The sequence below is a fragment of the Ovis aries genome, chromosome 25 (assembly GCF_016772045.2).
Source record: "Ovis aries strain OAR_USU_Benz2616 breed Rambouillet chromosome 25, ARS-UI_Ramb_v3.0, whole genome shotgun sequence".
In the NCBI taxonomy this organism is placed as follows: Eukaryota; Metazoa; Chordata; class Mammalia; order Artiodactyla; family Bovidae; genus Ovis; species Ovis aries.
Genome location: NC_056078.1, coordinates 7,908,285 through 7,926,479, shown reverse-complemented (window position 1 = coordinate 7,926,479; position 18,195 = coordinate 7,908,285). Strand labels below are relative to the sequence as shown.

At 41.3% G+C, this 18,195-nt stretch overlaps 1 protein-coding gene across 7 annotated transcripts in view; it reads left to right on the top strand.

Annotated features, from left to right (window-relative positions):
* The first annotated feature begins 1,521 nt into the window (after positions 1 to 1,521).
* LYST (lysosomal trafficking regulator) overlaps positions 1,522 to 18,195 on the top strand; it is a 165,402-nt gene continuing 148,728 nt past the window's right edge. For all 7 annotated transcript variants that reach the window (XM_060406737.1, XM_060406738.1, XM_042241066.1 and 4 more), the window contains exon 1: positions 1,522 to 1,576. The gene's annotated coding sequence lies outside the window, so the exon portion shown is untranslated. The remainder of the gene's footprint in view (positions 1,577 to 18,195) is intronic.

The following is an 18,195-nucleotide window of genomic DNA, read 5'->3' as shown; positions in this document are numbered from 1 at the left end:
CCAAAGTATCTTAGGCACTTAGCACACAGTACCAACACAAGTAGGTGTCACTATATATTTGTTAAGTAAATAGCACTTTCACTAACCTGCTGGAGATTTCATGTACTGCCCTTCCCTGGAGTAGTCCAGTTTTGAAAGATTGTGGGAGGAAGTGGGTGAACTGTCAATGGTTGAACTTCAGAAGTCAGTGGGAAGATTTTAAAGTCTGGGATTTCCCCAAGAGCCCCTTCAAACCACATCACTGGGCACCTATTTACTTGTTTAGTCACTGGATCAGATGGAAGTTGCATTTGGTATACAGCCTTGGGATACAATATCCTGAATTATTTCTAGAGTCCCATGTAAAGTTGTTGATTCTAAACCAGTTCATTTCAATTAGTAAACCATTGCTTATACAGATGACCTTTGAACAACGTGTTTGAAAGGGCACCAGTCCACTTACATGCAAAAGTTGTTCACTAAATCTGTAACACAGTGCTACACCATCTGAAGTTGGTTGAAACCATAGATAATGATTATAAAGCTATATGCAGGATTTTTAACTAGTAGCGGGCCAGTGCCCCTAACAGCTTCCCTCTGGTTCAAGGATCAGCTGTACCTTGTATTAGGTAGGACTTGAACCCCAGACTTTCAAGCCTCAAAGCTCAGGTTCTTTTCCAGTATCTTAGACATTCCACCGCAAGGCCAGCCACAGTGACTAGGTGGTGATGCCAAACTACGGCATCAGTAGCCTGGTCAGCCATATGCTGGACCTGACAGTCAGTGATGAAGCTAAAATATTCTTGTATTTAACCTATGGTTCCCACGCTCTGGAGGCACTGCTACTGTAAGACACACAACTTTGTCAGTGCACACTGCCTAATACTGTGTGTGAAGAGGGTTAAACATACACCTGTGCACTTAATTCTAAAGTAGCTTCGTACACCTCTTTACGTTTGTGTAATAAGCCTACAGTAACCTTTGCAAAATGTTTCTTTTTCCCGGCCCCGGAGGAAGGGCAGAGTCCCTCGTGGGTAACCCTTTCTCCCTCTCCCAACCCCTTCCCGTATTTCTTCTACTCCCATTCTCCAGACCCAGAGAAGGGGCACAGTATGATTATGTTGAACGGAGGGAGAGGACGCTACGCATGGACTTGGTGCTTTTCAAACGGAGCAGGCTCTCCCTAGGGTGTGACGCTACCCGCCTCGCAAAGCCCTGGAACAGCGAGGACGCGAGACCAGCCACCCATCCCCGCCACGAGGAGAAAGCCCCAGCCCCGACCCCACCCCGAGAGCTCGGCCCGCCTTCCTCTCTTCCTCATTGGCTCCGGCCTTCACGCGTTACGCCTGCGACGCTGGCGCTGCCTTACCGGCGAGGGGCGGGGCTCGGGAACGCGTGAGGCGGGCAAGTGCGCAAGCGCAGGAGCGAGTCTGGGGCCGGACAGGGGGGAGGGAGGGGGTGGTGTACCCGGTTTCCTGGGTTACCTGAGGGGGCGGGGGGTGGGGAATTTGCGGCGGCGGTGGCGGCGGCGTCAGCGGCGTCGACTCGGGATTCTCCCGGTGAGGAGGAACGCGCGTCAGTGGCGGCCAGAGAGCAGGTAAAGGCTGCCGCCGGGCCCGGGCATGCCGGCCGCTGTTAGGGGTCCCGGACCCTATCGGTGGCCTGGAGGGAAGGCGGTTGGGGTGGCAGTCAGCCCCGGCTGGGGGTCGCGGTGGCAGGGCTGAGGGCGCGGGGGACTCGGCCTCGACGCGCCGGCCCGAGGCTTCTTTCCGGCTCTGGGGCTCCGGGACGTCTCCCCGCCGCGCCCGGGCAGCCTGTGACAGCACCTGAGCCGCGGGCGCGAGCTCTGCCCGGCTTCTCTGGACCTTTGCGGCGGCCAGCGGCCACTAACTTTATTTCCCGGCGCTTGGAGGGCGGAGGTCAGGCAGGCTGGCGGCGACTTGCTGCGATCTCGATTGCATTTGTTATCCTGTACCCCGGCAAAACTTGCACCCGCGCCGGGCCCACACCGGCAGGTTGACGGCTGGAGTTGACAGTTTCGGCGCCACCACCCTGCGGGTCGCGCTGTAAGATCTTGCCCCGCGGGTGTTCGCCCACCTGTCATCTCCTCTGCGCCTCAGCCCGCTGCTTTTTTTCCTGCCTGTAAAGCCCTTTGCCCGGGCGAGAGACTCTTCAGAGGATCCTCTGAGACATCTTTAGTCTGTCCCGGGCATCATTGGCGCCTTGTCTGAGGTGCGGGTTGGCCTCTGGTGGGATTATAACTGTATAATTTTCTGTATGGGAAATAACCCAGGGAGACCCCAGCACCACAGTGTGGAGGCCAGTTGTTTGCTTGCTGGCAGAGGGGGTAAGCATAGAGGCTTTAAAAAACGCTTCCTAGCTCTGGGTGTTACTGGGTTAAACAAAACAAAACAACCATACACACCCAGTGACAGCACTTGGTAGTTGATGAGGTTGTTTTAAGCAGGTACAACATTTTAAGAGAGTTGCATCTCGTGTTGAATACTTTGGTGTTGAATTCAGACCAGAATGTTTCCTTGAATATTGAATTCAGCTTGTACTTTCCTTGGGGTTTGTTTAGCAGATTGATGGCACAAACTGAATTGGTCTTTTCTTCCTGATGACCCTTGGCTATTCTGCTCTGTTACTTTAAACTTCCACACCCAGGAACCTTATGCTAATAAAGATGTTGACTTTGTGCTTTCATCTTATAAATGTAGTTAGTTAATACGGGGGATCTGTTTTAAAGAGCTTTGCAAGTAGCCAGCAACATTTTTTTTTTTTTTTCCTGACAGCTCTTTGTTGTCATCCACGTTGTTACTACAAAGATTGGAAAATTTGGAGAAGTGGGGGAGCATAGGGAGAAAATGAGTTACTATATAATTTAATTTACATTAAAGTGAATTTGTAAGCTATAAGATTATATGTGAATATAGTAAATATTTTTGAGTACCTACTGTGTACCAGTTTTCTAAACAGATAAATATCCTCTCCAGCAGGGAGTTTGCATTAGTAGGGGATGGCAGATAATAAAATATGTTCTTTGTCAGATGGTGTTAAGTACTGTAGAGAAAAAGCATGGATGAGGTAGAGACTTGCAGTTTTATTTTGTTTTATCAAAGTATAGTTGATTTAAAACATTGTGCTAATTCCTGCTGTACAGCAAAGTGATTCAGTTCTACACCCCCCCACACACACATTCTTCTTTAAAATACCTTTTCCATAGGATACTGAATATAGTTCTCTGTGCTATACATTAGTACCTTGTTGTTTATCTGATCCGTATACTAGCTTACATCTGCTAACCCCAACCTCGCACTCTGTCCCCTCGCCTTTGACAGCCACAGATCTGTTCTCTAAGAGACATGCAGCTTTAATTAGAGATAGCCAAGGAAAACTTCCTAGAGAAGATGACATTTGAGCCCTAGAAGACTACAGGGAAGTGAAAGGGCAATCCCTACACCTCTCTTGAGGGAAGAGTGTTCAAGCAGAAAGAAAGGTGCTAGCAGAATGCTTAGAGGCAGGAGTGTACTGGGCGCATTTGGGGACAGCAGAGGCTGATTTGGCTGTGGTGGAGTGAGCAAAGTAAAAGCAGCGGAAATGCAGAAGAGAGGTAAGTGGGAATGGGGAATCAGATTGTGCAAGGGCTTGTAGGCCTTTGAAGGACTTGGGCTTCCACTCTGAGGGAGAAGGGGGCTCATCCTTTTGAATAGAGAAGGCATATAATCAGACTTGGCCTTTTAAAAGGGTCACTGTGGTGGCTGGATGGAGAATAGATTTTATCTGGGGTGGGGTGAGGTGTTGGGCAGAAGCAGTGATGTCAATTCCAGGACCCTTCCCATAATCCAGGCCAGAGAGGTTGTACCTTAGACCATAGTGGAATTGGTGGAGTGGTTGATTTTTCAATAAATTGAGGGTAAGGTCAACAGGAAACTTAAAGGATACCAGAATTTCTGTCCTGAGCAAGTAGATAGATGGAGTAGACATATATTGAGGTGAGGTTCATGAGAGGAGCAACTTGGTTGAGAGAAGGTTAGGACTTGGTTAGAAAACAATGAAATTAGACTCCAAGTGGAGATTAGTAGTAGTAGACCCAGTGACTTTGTATTGAAGACACTTCTATGTTATCTTGACTATAATAGGGACTTAATGTTTTCAACCATGAACTGCCAACTTTTTTTCATACTCATTTTCTTTCTAGACTTTTGGACCAACCTAATCATCTTTTTCATCACATGTAGCTTTGTTTTTACTTGCATGCACTTAGAGCATCTATTTCAGTTGTAGAGAAAGCCATATAATCCAGAATTTCCAAATACATTTTTCATTTGTTGTTGTATCTAACTTACACCTTCATCTGATTAACTTTTTTCTGAATTGTGTTTGGATACCTGGCTTAAGTTCAAGAATTTTTTCAAGCTTCAGGAATCTTGTTATCAAATGTGGCTTCACTTGGCCATTTGTAAATTACAATGGAAATGACCTGTATTTTTAATACTTTACTAGTAGTCAGTAATGTACAGAGATTATCCTAATTCTTCTGTTTCATTAAAGATGACTTGACATAAATGGGTCATCACATATTCGGTGGAGATCGTCTTCATCAAATTATGCAGTATTTGGAGCAATAGAATTTTATCTGTACAACTTGTATGAAAAATATATTATGGTCTTAAAATTTAAGGTCTACCCCTTAACATTTTCAGAACGCCAGTAATACACTAATATTTTTTAAAAGGTTTTTAACCAAAACATATGAAAGTATATAAAAACACGTTAGATAAGTATGTTACATAAGTATATAAAAATTAGTTTAGTTCAGTCGCGTCCAACTCTTTCGACCCCATGGACTGTAGCACACCAGGCCTCCCTGTCCATCACCAACTCCTGGAGTTTACCCAAACTCCTCTCCATTGAGTTGGTGATGCCATCCAACCATCTAAATCTCTGTCGTCCCCTTCTCCCCCTGCCTTCAAGCTTTCCCAGCATCAAGGTCTTTTCCAGTGAGTCAGCTCTTTGCATCAGGTGGCCAAAGGATTGCAGGTTAAGCTTCAACATCAATTCCTTCCAGTGAACACTCAGGACTGATCTTTAGGATGGACTGGTTGGATCTCCTTGTGGTCCAAGGGACTCTCAAGAGTCTTCATCATCACAGTTCAAAAGCATCAATTCTTCGGCACTCAGCTTTCTTTGTAGTCCAACTCTCACATCCATACATAAATAGCTATAAACTGATCTTAGAGTTGATAAGGTGTCTGTATTCTCTTTGCTGTTGCTTCTCACTGGCGTTTATCCTGTGCCTCTTAATTCTCCTGGCTTTGTTTTACAGTAATTGAGACAATGGGAAATTTTGAATGCTATCCAAGCCTAACTTCTGGGAAGAAAAAAAAAAGAAAAACCTTATCTAATAATATGAAAGAGTAATGTTTAAAAGGTGTAATCATCTTAATTAGCCAAGAAAGAAATCAAACAGTTTTCCAAAAGGCTAGTCATTATTCCATTCAAATGTGATTCTTTGAAGTCGAAACTCAAGAGAGATCAGGAAGTTAGAGAACTTTTAGCCACTTTAGATAAGTGGAAGAAATAGATGAATAATAAGCTAGAGTAAGTACTACACATATTCTCTACAACTGCTGCCACTCGTCTATAAAAAGTAAAGAGAATAGAAGATTTTTGCCAGAAACCCGAAGAGTTGCACATTTTAAATAAAAAAAATGTGTAAGGAGGTGAAGCCTGGAAACTATACATTAAACATCTTGGCACTGACTGATTTCTATAAAAATTGTAGACCAGATTGCCAAACAGATGCTTTGTGATTTGTGATTAGAAAATAAAGTACTGATTACTAAGATACAGAATTGGTTTTTAAAGAATGCATCATATTATGCTAACTTCATGCTCATTTTGCCAAAGATATAGTAATATTAAATAATCTTTGTGAGTACCTCACATCTTACAGAGTGCATTCCCATTTAGCATCTCATTTAACCTTCACATCATCCCTGTTAAGTCCTGTCAGGGGAGGAGGGCCTCAACATCAGGGACCCTGGGGAGACACAAAAGGGACACATATGGGAGATCTGGAGCTTCCCTGGTGGCTCAGATGGGAAAGAAACTGCCTGCGGCGCAGGAAACCGAGGTTTGATCCCTGGGTCGGTAAGATTCCCTGGAGAAGGGAATGGCAACCCTCTCCAGTATCCTTGCCTGAAGAATTCCGTGGACAGAGGAGCCTGGGGGGTGTACAGTCTGTGGAGTTACAAAGAGTCGGACATGACTGAGTGAGTAACACTTTCACTTTCATGGGAGATTTTAGCAAGGGCTTGGTTAGATACGAGGTAGGGGAAGAAGAGGGAGGAATCAGAGAGGGCTTTAAGGATTCTGGATTAGGTGAATGGTGCTGCTGCTGCTGCTGCTGCTGCTGCTGCTAAGTTACTTTAGTCATGTCCGACTCTGTGCAACCCCATAGACAGCAGCCCACCAGGCTCCGCCATTCCTGGGATTCTCCAGGCAAGAACACTGGAGTGGGTTGCCATTTCCTTCTCCAATGCATGAAAGTGAAAAGTGAAAGTGAAGTCACTCAGTTGAGTCCGACTTTTAGCGACCCCATGGACTGCAGCTTACCAGGCTCCTCCATCCATGGGATTTTCCAGGCAAGAGTACTGGAGTGGGGTGCCAATGGTGATGCTAGTAATCGATATTCTAAAAAGACAGAGAGGAGTAGATAGGGAGATGTTAACAACATCAGTTAACATCAGTTTGGTGAAGTAGCTGTTTTGTTTCTTGAAACTGAATCTGGAATGAGTCACATATAATTTAAAATTTTAACATATGTAGGTCTGGAGTTCAGGAGAGAAGTCTGAACCAGGTAAAAAAAGTTTTCATTCATTCAGTAAATATATTCTTTCAAATAATTTTGGTAAAGCAGGGAGGACAGTGGGTGGAGATTTGAGCAGGGAGATGTGATTAGGGAAGGTTTGTTTTTCTTTAAACATGGAAGAAAAAGGATACTTTAGTGGACTGAAGGAAAGGGGCTATTGAAAAGGAGAGAAAATTGAAGTCACAAGAGAAAGAAGATAATAGACATAATCTCAGAGGCAGTGGAAGGATTGGGAAAAAGAGTACAGGTGCACAGGTGGAAGGGTTATCCTGAAGAAAAGTAGTGATGCAGATTCCTTTTGAAAAAAGAAAAGAATATAAGGAGTAGATACAGAGACAAATGAGTAGCTAGGATAGTTTCATTTGTTTCTGTGGAGCAAGGTTATCTGCTGAGATTGAGAAGGAAGAACATGGATTGGGGTATTTTTGTGGGGAAAGGAAAAGTTACCATTGTGATTGGAAAGTGGCCTTGACCAAGGACAAGTGACCTAATCGCTGATAGTGTTTAACGCCCCTGCAATCACAAATATAGAAAGAGGCTGTCCATGCTGAAGCAGTTTTCTCCAGCAGTTCCTGTAACAGAGCAGAAGGCAAATAGGCTCACCTGGATGGGGATTGGAAGGGAAGGTGTGATGGAGAACTTGGGTAGAGGGCGGTGTGAAGTCAAGGGTTTCCTGGTGGTGATGAGGTTGTTAACTGAAGGGCTGAACTTTTAAGCATCCTGCTTGATTAAGGAAGAAAGTGAAGCCATGACAGGGCTGGTAAATGTGGAGAATGAAGAGGATGGAGAATCCCAATGAGTAAGCTGTAGGATTAGTGGAAGTACAGGAGTATGAGAGATGGGAAAATGTGATGTGAAAGTCCTAAATTTAAGATTCATGTGCTGGAACAATTTCAGGTGAAATAAGAGCCCAAGTATGACCAATGATGGTGGGTAGCCAAGATTAGTAGCACTGATTACAATATAAGACTAATAAAAGCAACTGCTTATTGTGTGCTTTGTGCTGGTCACTATGCTGAATGCTTCTTATAGATCAATTATGAGCTTCTCATAATAAACCTGTGAGCATTATTATTATTTAATAATAAATCAAACTTATTTTTCACAACCATCCTGTGAAGCACATCTTAGGAGCTCCATTTTACAAATGAAGAAACTGGGGCTCAGTAAGATTAAGTAATTTTCCCCAAGGCACACAGCTTGGAAGTACCTGAGTCTTTCTAGCCCCAGAACTCTTATGCCCAACTCCTAAATCAGGCTGGCCTTCTGCCAAGTAGGGGTCATTGAAGAAAAGGAAGTCAAAGTACTCTAAATCCTAGTGTGTTGGCATTAGTTTTTCTCATGGGTAGTGAAGCCCTGGAATAACAGATCTTGTGTGGAGAGGAAGACAGGAATTGTATGACAAAGTTCTCAATAAATGAATGACTCAAAGGTCAGTCAATGAGAACTATAACTATAGTTACAGCCTCAAAAGGGGATGGAGTGGGATGCTGCTGCTAAGTCGTTGTGTCCGACTCTATGCGACCCTATAGACGGCAGCCCACCAGACTCCCCCGTCCCTGAGATTCTCCAGGCAAGAACACTGGAGTTGGTTGCCATTTCCTTCTCCAGTGTGTGGAAGTGAAAAGTGAAAGTGAAGTCACTCAGTCGTGTCCCACTCTGTGCAACCCCATGGACTGCAGCCCACCAGGCTCCTCTGTCCATGGGATAGTTATAGCCTTAAAAGGGGATGGAGTGGGATAATAATGTCCAAATCACCTTTGGAAACCAGAATAGTACTGACTTGTCTTCCTGGCCTGGGGTCTGGGTGTGTGTAGTGATTTATTAAGAGAAGGAGATGAAGTGATCCTCTTGTGTGGAGGTAGAGGATATAGGGAAGTTTCTTAGCAACAGAACTAGGGATTCTAATGGTAGGGAGTAAAGAATTCAGAATTGAGCCAGGAGGACTCATCTAGTTTTTGCATTAAAAATCGGAAAGGATGGTGGCAGGTAGGCTGATTATATAATGTGTTGACTAAACAGATGTTATTTTGAAAATGAAAAGACATCAATAATTACTGTGGGACAACAAGCATAAAGGAGGACTGTCCTGGGCAAATCGAGGTATTTAGTCATATCAGTCATTGGTAACCTGATGACATACCGCCCTGGAAAGGGGTTGTAAATGTTGGGAAATGAATTGAGCCTTGAATTAGAGGCACGTGAATGGAGCTTACTAGCCTAAGATTATTCTCTAACCGCACAATACTGCCCTGAAATGTTCTGGGTATGTCTTGTTCTATAAGGGTCTGGAAATTTGAAGGAAGTTATGAATTCATCTCTAGAGGAAATTTTGGAAGCCATTATTATATAGATGGTACCTGAAACCTTGGATGGATGAGATTGTCAACGAACACAAAGGGAGAGGAGAATGCAGAAGCTCACCAATGTGAAGGAGCTGGTGAAGAAGCATCCAGACAAGGAGACAGAAGGAGAGGTCAGAGGGGCAGGAGGAAAACCAAAAGAGGTTTAGCATCTTCCATGTCACGAGATGGAGCAGGACATGACAGCCCACTCCAGTATTCTTACCTGGAGAATCCCATAGACAGACTGTAGGCTGTACAGGCCACAGACTGAAGCCTGGCCAGCTACAGTCCATGGGGTCACAAAAAATCAGACATGACTGAAGCAACTTAGCACGAACACACACATGTCAAGAGATGAGAGAGATTTAAGAATGAGTGATTAATAATCTCATATGCCTCATGGATGGAGAAGGCGAAGCACCCCACTCCAGTACTCTTGCCTGGAAAATCCCATGGATGGAGGAGCCTGATAGGCTGCAGTCCATGGGGTCACGAAGAGTAGGACATGACCGAGCGACTTCCCTTTCACTTTTCACTTTCATGCACTGGAGAAGGAAATGGCAACCCATTCCAGTGTTCTTGCTTGGAGAGTCCCAGGGACGGGGGGAGCCTGGTGGGCTGCCGTCTATGGGGTCACACGGTTGGACACGACTGAAGTGACTTAGCAGCATGCCTCATGGAAAAGACCCTGATGCTGGGAAAGACTGAAGGCGGGAGGAAAGTGGGATGACAGAGGATGAGATGGCTGGATGGCATCACTGACTTGATGGACATGAGTCTGAGTAAACTCTGGGAGTTGGTGATGGACAAGGAGGCCTGGTGTGCTGCAGTCCATGAGGTTACAAAGAGTCGGACACGACTGAGTGACTGAATTGACTGATTGACTGATGCCTCATATTCCTCAGAGAGGTCAAACGAGATAAGGATATCCGTTTGATTGAGTCTGGCAGTTAGAAGTTTATTGTTGGTCTTGACTTGAATAGTTTCAGTAGAGTGGTATGGGCAAAAGCCAAGCTGCCGTGCACAGAGTGTGTGTGTGTGGTGGGGGCAGGGGGGAAGGTGAAAAGACTACTTCCAGTGCAGATTACCCTTGAGTAATCTTGAAAGAGGAAGGTGTCAACAGGCTTTTTTTCTTTCTTTCTTTTTAAACATAGGCAGAGAAAAAAACCAATGGAGATGAAGGGTTAAAAACTGAGAAGAAAATGGAAGTGCTAACAGTGCCTCCTAATAATGTCTATTCAGTAATTTTGTAGTAATCAGAAGAGTGAAAGTGAGAGGAAGAAATATTTTAGATCAAGGAAGACAAATTTCATAATAACCATAATTTGTCAGAAGCTGGAATGGGTGGAGAGTGTTTATAGAAAGGAGGAAATTCCTAATTTGGATGAAATATTGGAAAGTGACATCTAGGTTGTGGATTAACTCTAGGTTTCTGTTTTTTCCCCTCTACTTTTAATCCTGCATTTTTTTGGAATAATATAACCATGTTTCACCTCCAAGGTTGTTATTAGAATGGATTTGCTATTTTCTATGGATTTGTTCTTATAATTCTCACTTACTAGCTTTTTAAAAAGTTAACTGTGTTTGTACATTGGAAATATTTTCTGGTTAAGTATATTTGTTTTCTGTTGTGGTTACATTTGATTCTTGGCTGGATTCACTGGTTTTGGTAATTTCTATTTAACAAAATGAATTCACATCTATATATGTGTTTTCTGTTATGAATGTGTAAAGAGCAATAATAATATATTAATTTTTTTCTTCCCTCTTTAAATTTGTTCTGATCAAAATGTAATTTGCTGCAGTGGAATTCTTATTAATTTTGTAGTTCACTTGTGTTGGTTCCTTAGGTTGAAGAGTAATAGTCATGAAGTGAAGTGAAGTCGCTCAGTCATGTCTGACTCTTTGGGACCCCATGGACTGTAGCCTACCAGGCTCCTCCACCCATGGGATTTTCCAGGCAAGAGTACTGGAGTGGGGTGCCATTTCTTTCTCCAGAAGCTCTTCCCAACCCAGGGATTGAACCCGGGTCTCCCGCATTGTAGGCAGATGCTTTACCGTCTGAGCTACCAGGGAAGCCCTAATTGCATAGATATTTTTTCAACAACATAATTATTATACAGAGTTTAGATGAGTGTAAAATTAAAACAATGGTGAGAATGGGTTCCTTATTTATTATAACTATGTGCTTTATTTGAAAGGCAAGCGGAACATTAATCAGTTCATAAAATACATTCATTGTTACGTCTTCTGAATATTCATTTGTTGAAGTGCAAAAATCAGTGTATCCTGGCCAATGGGAAAAGGAAATTTTGCTGGTGTGACTTGTAGGGCAGCTGTTTATGTTTGTCAGCTCACTCTTACACTGCTTTTTGATATTTACTTATCTGAACCTTTAATACACTATGACTTTTATTTTAGTCTATTAAAGATTAAAATCCTTTGCCATTTTCTGAATTTCCTCTTAATGATGCTTCCAAAGACAGTAAGGCTGATAACTGTTCTTGCTTTTCTCTGTTAGCATTATTTAAAAAATTTGGAGACTGTTTCTAAAATCATACATTCCATATTACTGAAATGTATTTATTTTCTCTACATCTTTTTTTTTTTTAATAGCATCTTTGGTTTTGACAAAACCTAATGATGCGCAATTTAAGGAAACATTTAGAATGTATAATTTTAATCTTAAATTAATCTTGATGCTTACTGTTACTATATGACTATTCAGTTCAGTTCAGTCGCTCAGTCGTGTCCGACTCTTTGCGACCCTATGAATCGCAGCATGCCAGGCCTCCCTGGTCTATCACCAACTCCCGGAGTTCACTCAGACTCATGTCCATTGAGTCAGTGATGCCATCCAGCCATCTCATCCTCTGTTGCCCCCTTCTCCTCCTGCCCCCAATCCCTCCCAGCATCAGAGTCTTTTCCAATGAGTCAGCTCTTCGTATGAGGTAGCCAAAGTATTGGAGTTTCAGCTTTAGCATCATTCCTTACAAAGAAATCCCAGGACTGATCTCCTTCAGAATGGACTGGTTGTATCTCCTTGCTGTCCAAGGGACCCTCAAGAGTCTTCTCCAACACCACAGTTCAAAAGCATTACAATATTACTGTTTTCTGACTGTTGAACTGTTACGAAAGTCCATAGCCTAAAAAATATTAGAAATCATCTGCTTTTGTCTTTGTTTGAATATGTATAAGAAGAATGGGGATCAGAAAAGCACTTTGCCTGAGATCCTAAAGAATTTGACGCAAAACAGAAAACTGAAAGTGTTTTGACTTTTAGTCTAGTATTCTTTCTCCTATACCACCAAATTCTTGAATATTTTAATACACTTTAAAAATGTTATCCCAGAGCCAAAAGATGCCTTATACGACATGGAAAACAATGGTGTTTGGTTTCTAGTATGTAGGTCACTTGTAACTTTAACCCTTTTTCTTTGTACATGTCTACATGCAGATCACAGTGATAGAAAAAACTAGATTGTAATGATACCAGTGTGGTTGAAAAACAATATAAAGTGTAGGTTGAATCTGAAATGCATTCTCTCAGAAACCGTTTAATATATATTTCTGTTTTACTTCTGTTCTCTATCACTCCCGGTCCCTGTGCCCTTCTCTCCTGCTGTCTGTCCATCCTCGTGAATGGCTAGAGAACAGCAGGTGAAGCAGCCAGACCTCCGTTGGTCTTACTGTTGTTTTTCTTGATGTGAAATGTTGTGTAACAGTAAACACATTAGTCTATAATTGCCTCAGCTGAATTTTTTTCTTTAGAGGGGAAGCTAATTTTCATTGTGTCTGTAAGAATTACAGAGGCATGAGGAAACTAGTGCAGCTACATCTGCAAGAAGTCTTTCAAGCTTGTCAGTATCTGTGTTCAGTATTTCTGAAACTTATTTTGCAGGCCTTTACCTTGTACAAGATATATGGTAAAAACTGTCCATCGTTGTGCTGTCACTCTATAAATGATTTTTTACTGTTTTTGTTTCACATTTAGCATAAGGCTCCAGGATTTTGTGTGTGTGTGTTTCTTTAGGAGGTGTGGAAAACCACCATGTCTACTGTTGATTGTAAAGAACTTTGAAATTGTAAACTCTGAATCATACTCTTTAACATAGGAAGAATAAACATCTATACTTTTATTGCTGAAGTTCTTTGTTTCTAATCTAAAAAATTTTAGTAAAGGTTTTTAGGTGTTTCTGTAGCACTTTCCTTAATGCATTAAGTTCTTGTCGTGGAATGGAGAAAGGCTTTTGTAAATGTGCCTGTTTCTCAGTGCTTTAGGTGTGGGAATATTTCATAAAAGAATTTGAGTAACAAATGTTTACTGTCAAAGTTAGTATTAAATGAATTGGTTTCTATTTATTGAGCTCTTACTATTTGACTTATTTTAAAACAATTAAGACCTGATTTCCCTTCTTAAAGTATAATCTAGCTTTGAAAGAAACAGTGTAATCCTGTAATACAATGTAGTGAGTCCTAAGATACAGGCATTTAGAAAAGTAATGGTAATTAACGGGAATTTTGTAGCAACAGCAACATAATTTTAAAAAAACCAAACAGTGAAATAATGTTGAGAACCTTTTAGGGGGAATTACAGCATAGTACATTGTGTTTTGAGATGTGTTGAGAGATTTAAAAAAAAGATAGTGGAGGAAATTCTATAGCATGATAATAAGGAATTAGGGTCTTATTCCCTAGGAATTGAAGTGCCATTTATGATTTTAAGGAATGTGGCTGACATTTTTAGCAGCTGTAGAATTTGAACTGAATGGAAATACACCAGGAAAAGTGACCAATTAAGAGGTTGTTGGTATTGCAAGTGAGAGAGATGAGGACCGGAGAATGCTTCATCATAAGATGAGAGGGGAAGGACCAGATTCAAGGTGATGATCATAACAGCTGACAATTATTGATCTTTCTACAGTCTGCCAGGCAGAGTGCTATCTCATTTAGTTTTAACATTCACAACAACTCGAGGTGCTCCTAGGAACTCGGTTTCATAGATAAAAAGCTGAGACTTAAGAGGAAATCAAGTCTAAGGTCACAGAGGTAGCAAGTAGGAGATGCAGAGGCGAACCAGCCAGCTGTCAGGAGGAATTGACTAGGCCCCAGATGAAGTGCCATTCTTTTTTTTTTTTCTCATGAGTGGCTGGGTAGAGGCCATTAACTGAAATAGGAATGAGGAAGGAAGAGCTGACTTGTTGGAGGGAGGAGTCTATGTTTGTTTTGAAGAAGAGAAATTTGATAGAATACAGAGAGACTGCCTGGTTCTGAATCCTGCTTCTGATACTTGTAGCTCTGTGACCTTGAGCAGTTACCTAACCTCACTGTGCTTCAGTTTCCAACATGTGACAAATAAGAGTATATGAGGATTAAACCAATCACTCCAATAGAGTGCTTACAGAAGTGCCCAATGTATAGTAATTAATCATGGTAGGTATTAGATGTATCACCATCATTATCATTCTGTAAAAATCTAGAGATCTGTTATGAAGATGGATGAGCTATTCACTATAAAACTTCTAGCACAATTATTCCTAGTAGAAATGTACAGTCCGAAGAGATGATTTACTTGATGGTCCTTCATCGTTCCTTTTGGTGCAGCCACAGTGTCTCAAAATTTCCATTCTTTTATGGTGCTCAGGATCAAATACAGATAATCTTTTGAGTTATCTGTTTGTCCAATTTGTTTTAGAGAAAACGAACTGCTTGTTGAAGGGCTTTAGTGTGATACACTTGGGTGTGACTTTCTTGGAATTTCCTTTACAATTCTGCCTTGCTACACTGTGCCTGGGTTTCTTCATTTCCTGGCCACTTTTTTGTACAAGGAGCCAGGATGACCTCTCCTTTCTGAGCCAATCAAATTTTCCTCCACATTTACTAGTTAAGGATTATTATATAGTCCTATATATTTAATATGGAACACTAGGTCAGAGCCAGTCAACTTTTATCCCTCTTATGTTGCAATCCCCATTAGAGTGGAAGGTGTTACTTTTTGTTAAAGTATAAATACTTCTTTCCAGGAGGAGCAGAATTTTCTTTTTTTCAGTTCACTTCTTGATGTGAATGAGACATGAGGAAGCGTGGAAAATGATAATGGACCTGTAGAAGACCTTGAGAAGTTTAGGATGGCAGGATAGATTGCCTGGAGGACAGATAGGCGTGATTACTGCCTAATTATAGTTACACTTAGTGCCAGACCCAATCGCTAGAATGCTCTGACAGGTAATATTCTAAAAGATATAGTTTGGCTGTGAAAGTGTTAATCACTAAGTCGTGTCTGATTCTTTATGACCCCATGGGCTATAGCCTGCCAGGCTATTTAGTCCATGAAATTCTCCAGGCAAGAATACTGGAGTGGGTAGCCTTTCCCTTCTCCAGGGGATCTTCCCAACCCAGGGATTAAACCTCGGTCTCCTGCATTGCAGGCATTCTTTTTTGGTTTGGCTATGCAAAGTTTCTCAAAAATTTCATGCCATATTAGGAGGAATATTGGATAGGAATCTGAAGATGTAAAGCCCTGTGACTTTTGGGAAATCTCTTAACCTCCGTCTGCCTTAGAGTTCTTATCTATTAATGTAAAATTTTGAGGGAGATGCTGCTGCTGCTGCTGCTGCTGCTGCTGCTGCTGCTGCTGCTGCTGCTGCTGCTGCTATGTCGCTTTAGTCGTGTCCAACTCTCAGCGACCCCACGGACTGCAGCCCATCAGGCTCCTCTGTCCATGGGATTTTCCAGGCAAGAGTACTGGAGTGGGCTCTGTTAAGATAGTTATTCAGACTGTAAACGATTTGCTTTGCAGACAATGTTATATGAGGTATTTGTATCCATAAGGCTCTTCTCCAGGTTGTTTAAACTGCAGTGCCCCTGAAAGTGGCATTGTGAGAACCCTGGGAAGAAGGTTTGGGGAAGTGCTGGTGTTAACGTCGTCAAGCTTAACTGGCCCTAGGGTTTGCCTCACATGTGCTGCCCTACTTTTGGACCCCTTTCCTTGATCATCAGAGCCACCCCAAATGACGTGGATGTGTGGGAACACCTTCTCCCCTTGTTTGACAGGGTACTAGGTGGGGGCCGTGACAAGTGTGTTAGCCATCCAAATTGGAACTGTCAGTTCAGTTCCCCAGGGGGACTGGGGTAGTTACTCAGACTCCTTAGGGTCCAGAGTTCAAAGCCTTAATGACATTTTTTTTTTCCATGAATACCACATTAGTATTCAAGGAGCTGGAGACCAGTCTAAACTTCATAAGAATGTGTGACATCCTGACTGTGAACCAAATATTCTTTCATGCAGAATTCAGAAAATCAAGTTCAATATTTGTCAAGAAGCGCCTGAGCTCTAAACAACAGCTATAATCTGAAACAACTGTCATAATTTCTTTGAAGTTAATCATTAAATGGAAGTTGAACATCATTCTCAAGTATGGTGAATTATCAGTAATTATGGGATTGTGATTCATCTTGCAAAAAAAGGTTTATATTATCACTAAGGTAGTTTTTATGGATCTCCGATTCAGCTATTTAATTTAGAACTTTGTTGAAGTGTCACACCCTTTAATTCTCATTTTAAATTCCAAGGATTTTATAAAAATAAGCCCATGAAATATGTTTTACTTTTTCATATTCAGTGACTTTCAAATTTTACTTCGATTTTCTCAAGAGAATATTTATTTTCCACTATAACATAGGTTGTAAAGATGCTTATATTAATAAATATATGTAATAAATGGATAAGCAACAAGGATATATTGTACGACACAGGAAAATATAGCCATTAGTTTGTAGTAACTTTAAATGGAAGATAACCTATAAAAATATTAAATCACTATGCTGTACATCTGAAACTAATGTAATATTATTGTAAATCAACTATACTTCAATTAGAATAAAAGCAAGTAGGCTACTTGTAAGAAGAAAATAATTTGGTATGTAAATAATATCATCGTAAACTTTCTGTCTTAAGTCTGTAGTTGGGAATCATTCTGATAGCTATTATTTAATATATCCAGTATGACCAAACATTTACAAGGTAAAGCCTAGATTAGCAGCTATTTGCTTCTTAGATTTGTATAATTTAACTCAACCAATATGTCTTATCTAGCTGATTCTTTAAAGAGAATTCTATTATCTGAACGAGATAATTTCCTAGTATCTTCTCCCTTCCCCCATCCAAATCTCTTGTATGTTTGGCTCTGTGCTATGGTTACAAAAGTGTGTAGGGAGAGATTTTTGAATCTTGTTTGCAGGCGTACAGATTGCAGACTGGTGAACTTTTAGTAAAGATTCTGGGCAACGTTTAGAGACAGTTAGTGTTAAGGAAACTTCCTTGCCCACTGTCTGATTTTTAATTGACCTGACAGAAGAAACGCTGTGTCTTCTAAATGTCGTTATTTTAGTTCCAGTTAATTAGCTCCAAAAATATAACTTCCAAGACAATCGTCATGGGACCTTGAAATGCTGGCTTTAGTTATTGTCACCTATAGAATGTGGGGTTGGAGAGTATGAAGTGGAAAGTTTCTGCCATTGTGTAAGTGCACAAAGTGATAAAAAATAGTGTTATCATTTTTTCTTCAAGTTTCTCTGATGTTTAGTGATATGTTGCAAAGAATATGTGAGATCTTTGGGAAAGTCATAAATCAGTTTATAATCAATATATACTAAACTCTGTGATGAAATGGGATTTAGCATAGTTAAGAGTTCATGTGAACAACCCTTATTTTCGTGAAAGCTGCTTCAAATTGCAACAGATTCTGAGTCAGTAAGAATTCACTGAGTGCTAATTATTTTGTGTATTATTTGTGTAAGTCTCACAATAATCCTGTGATCTTTAGCAGTCTTCTGTTTTTTGGTACCTCATACATATCTGAACAATATTCTTTGTGATGATAATTTCTCTAATACTATTGTAATTAGCAGATTTAGGTAAGTATGTACCTAATACTGGGTTAGCCAAAAAGTTCATTTGCATTTTTCCATAACATCATGCAGAAAAGCCAAATG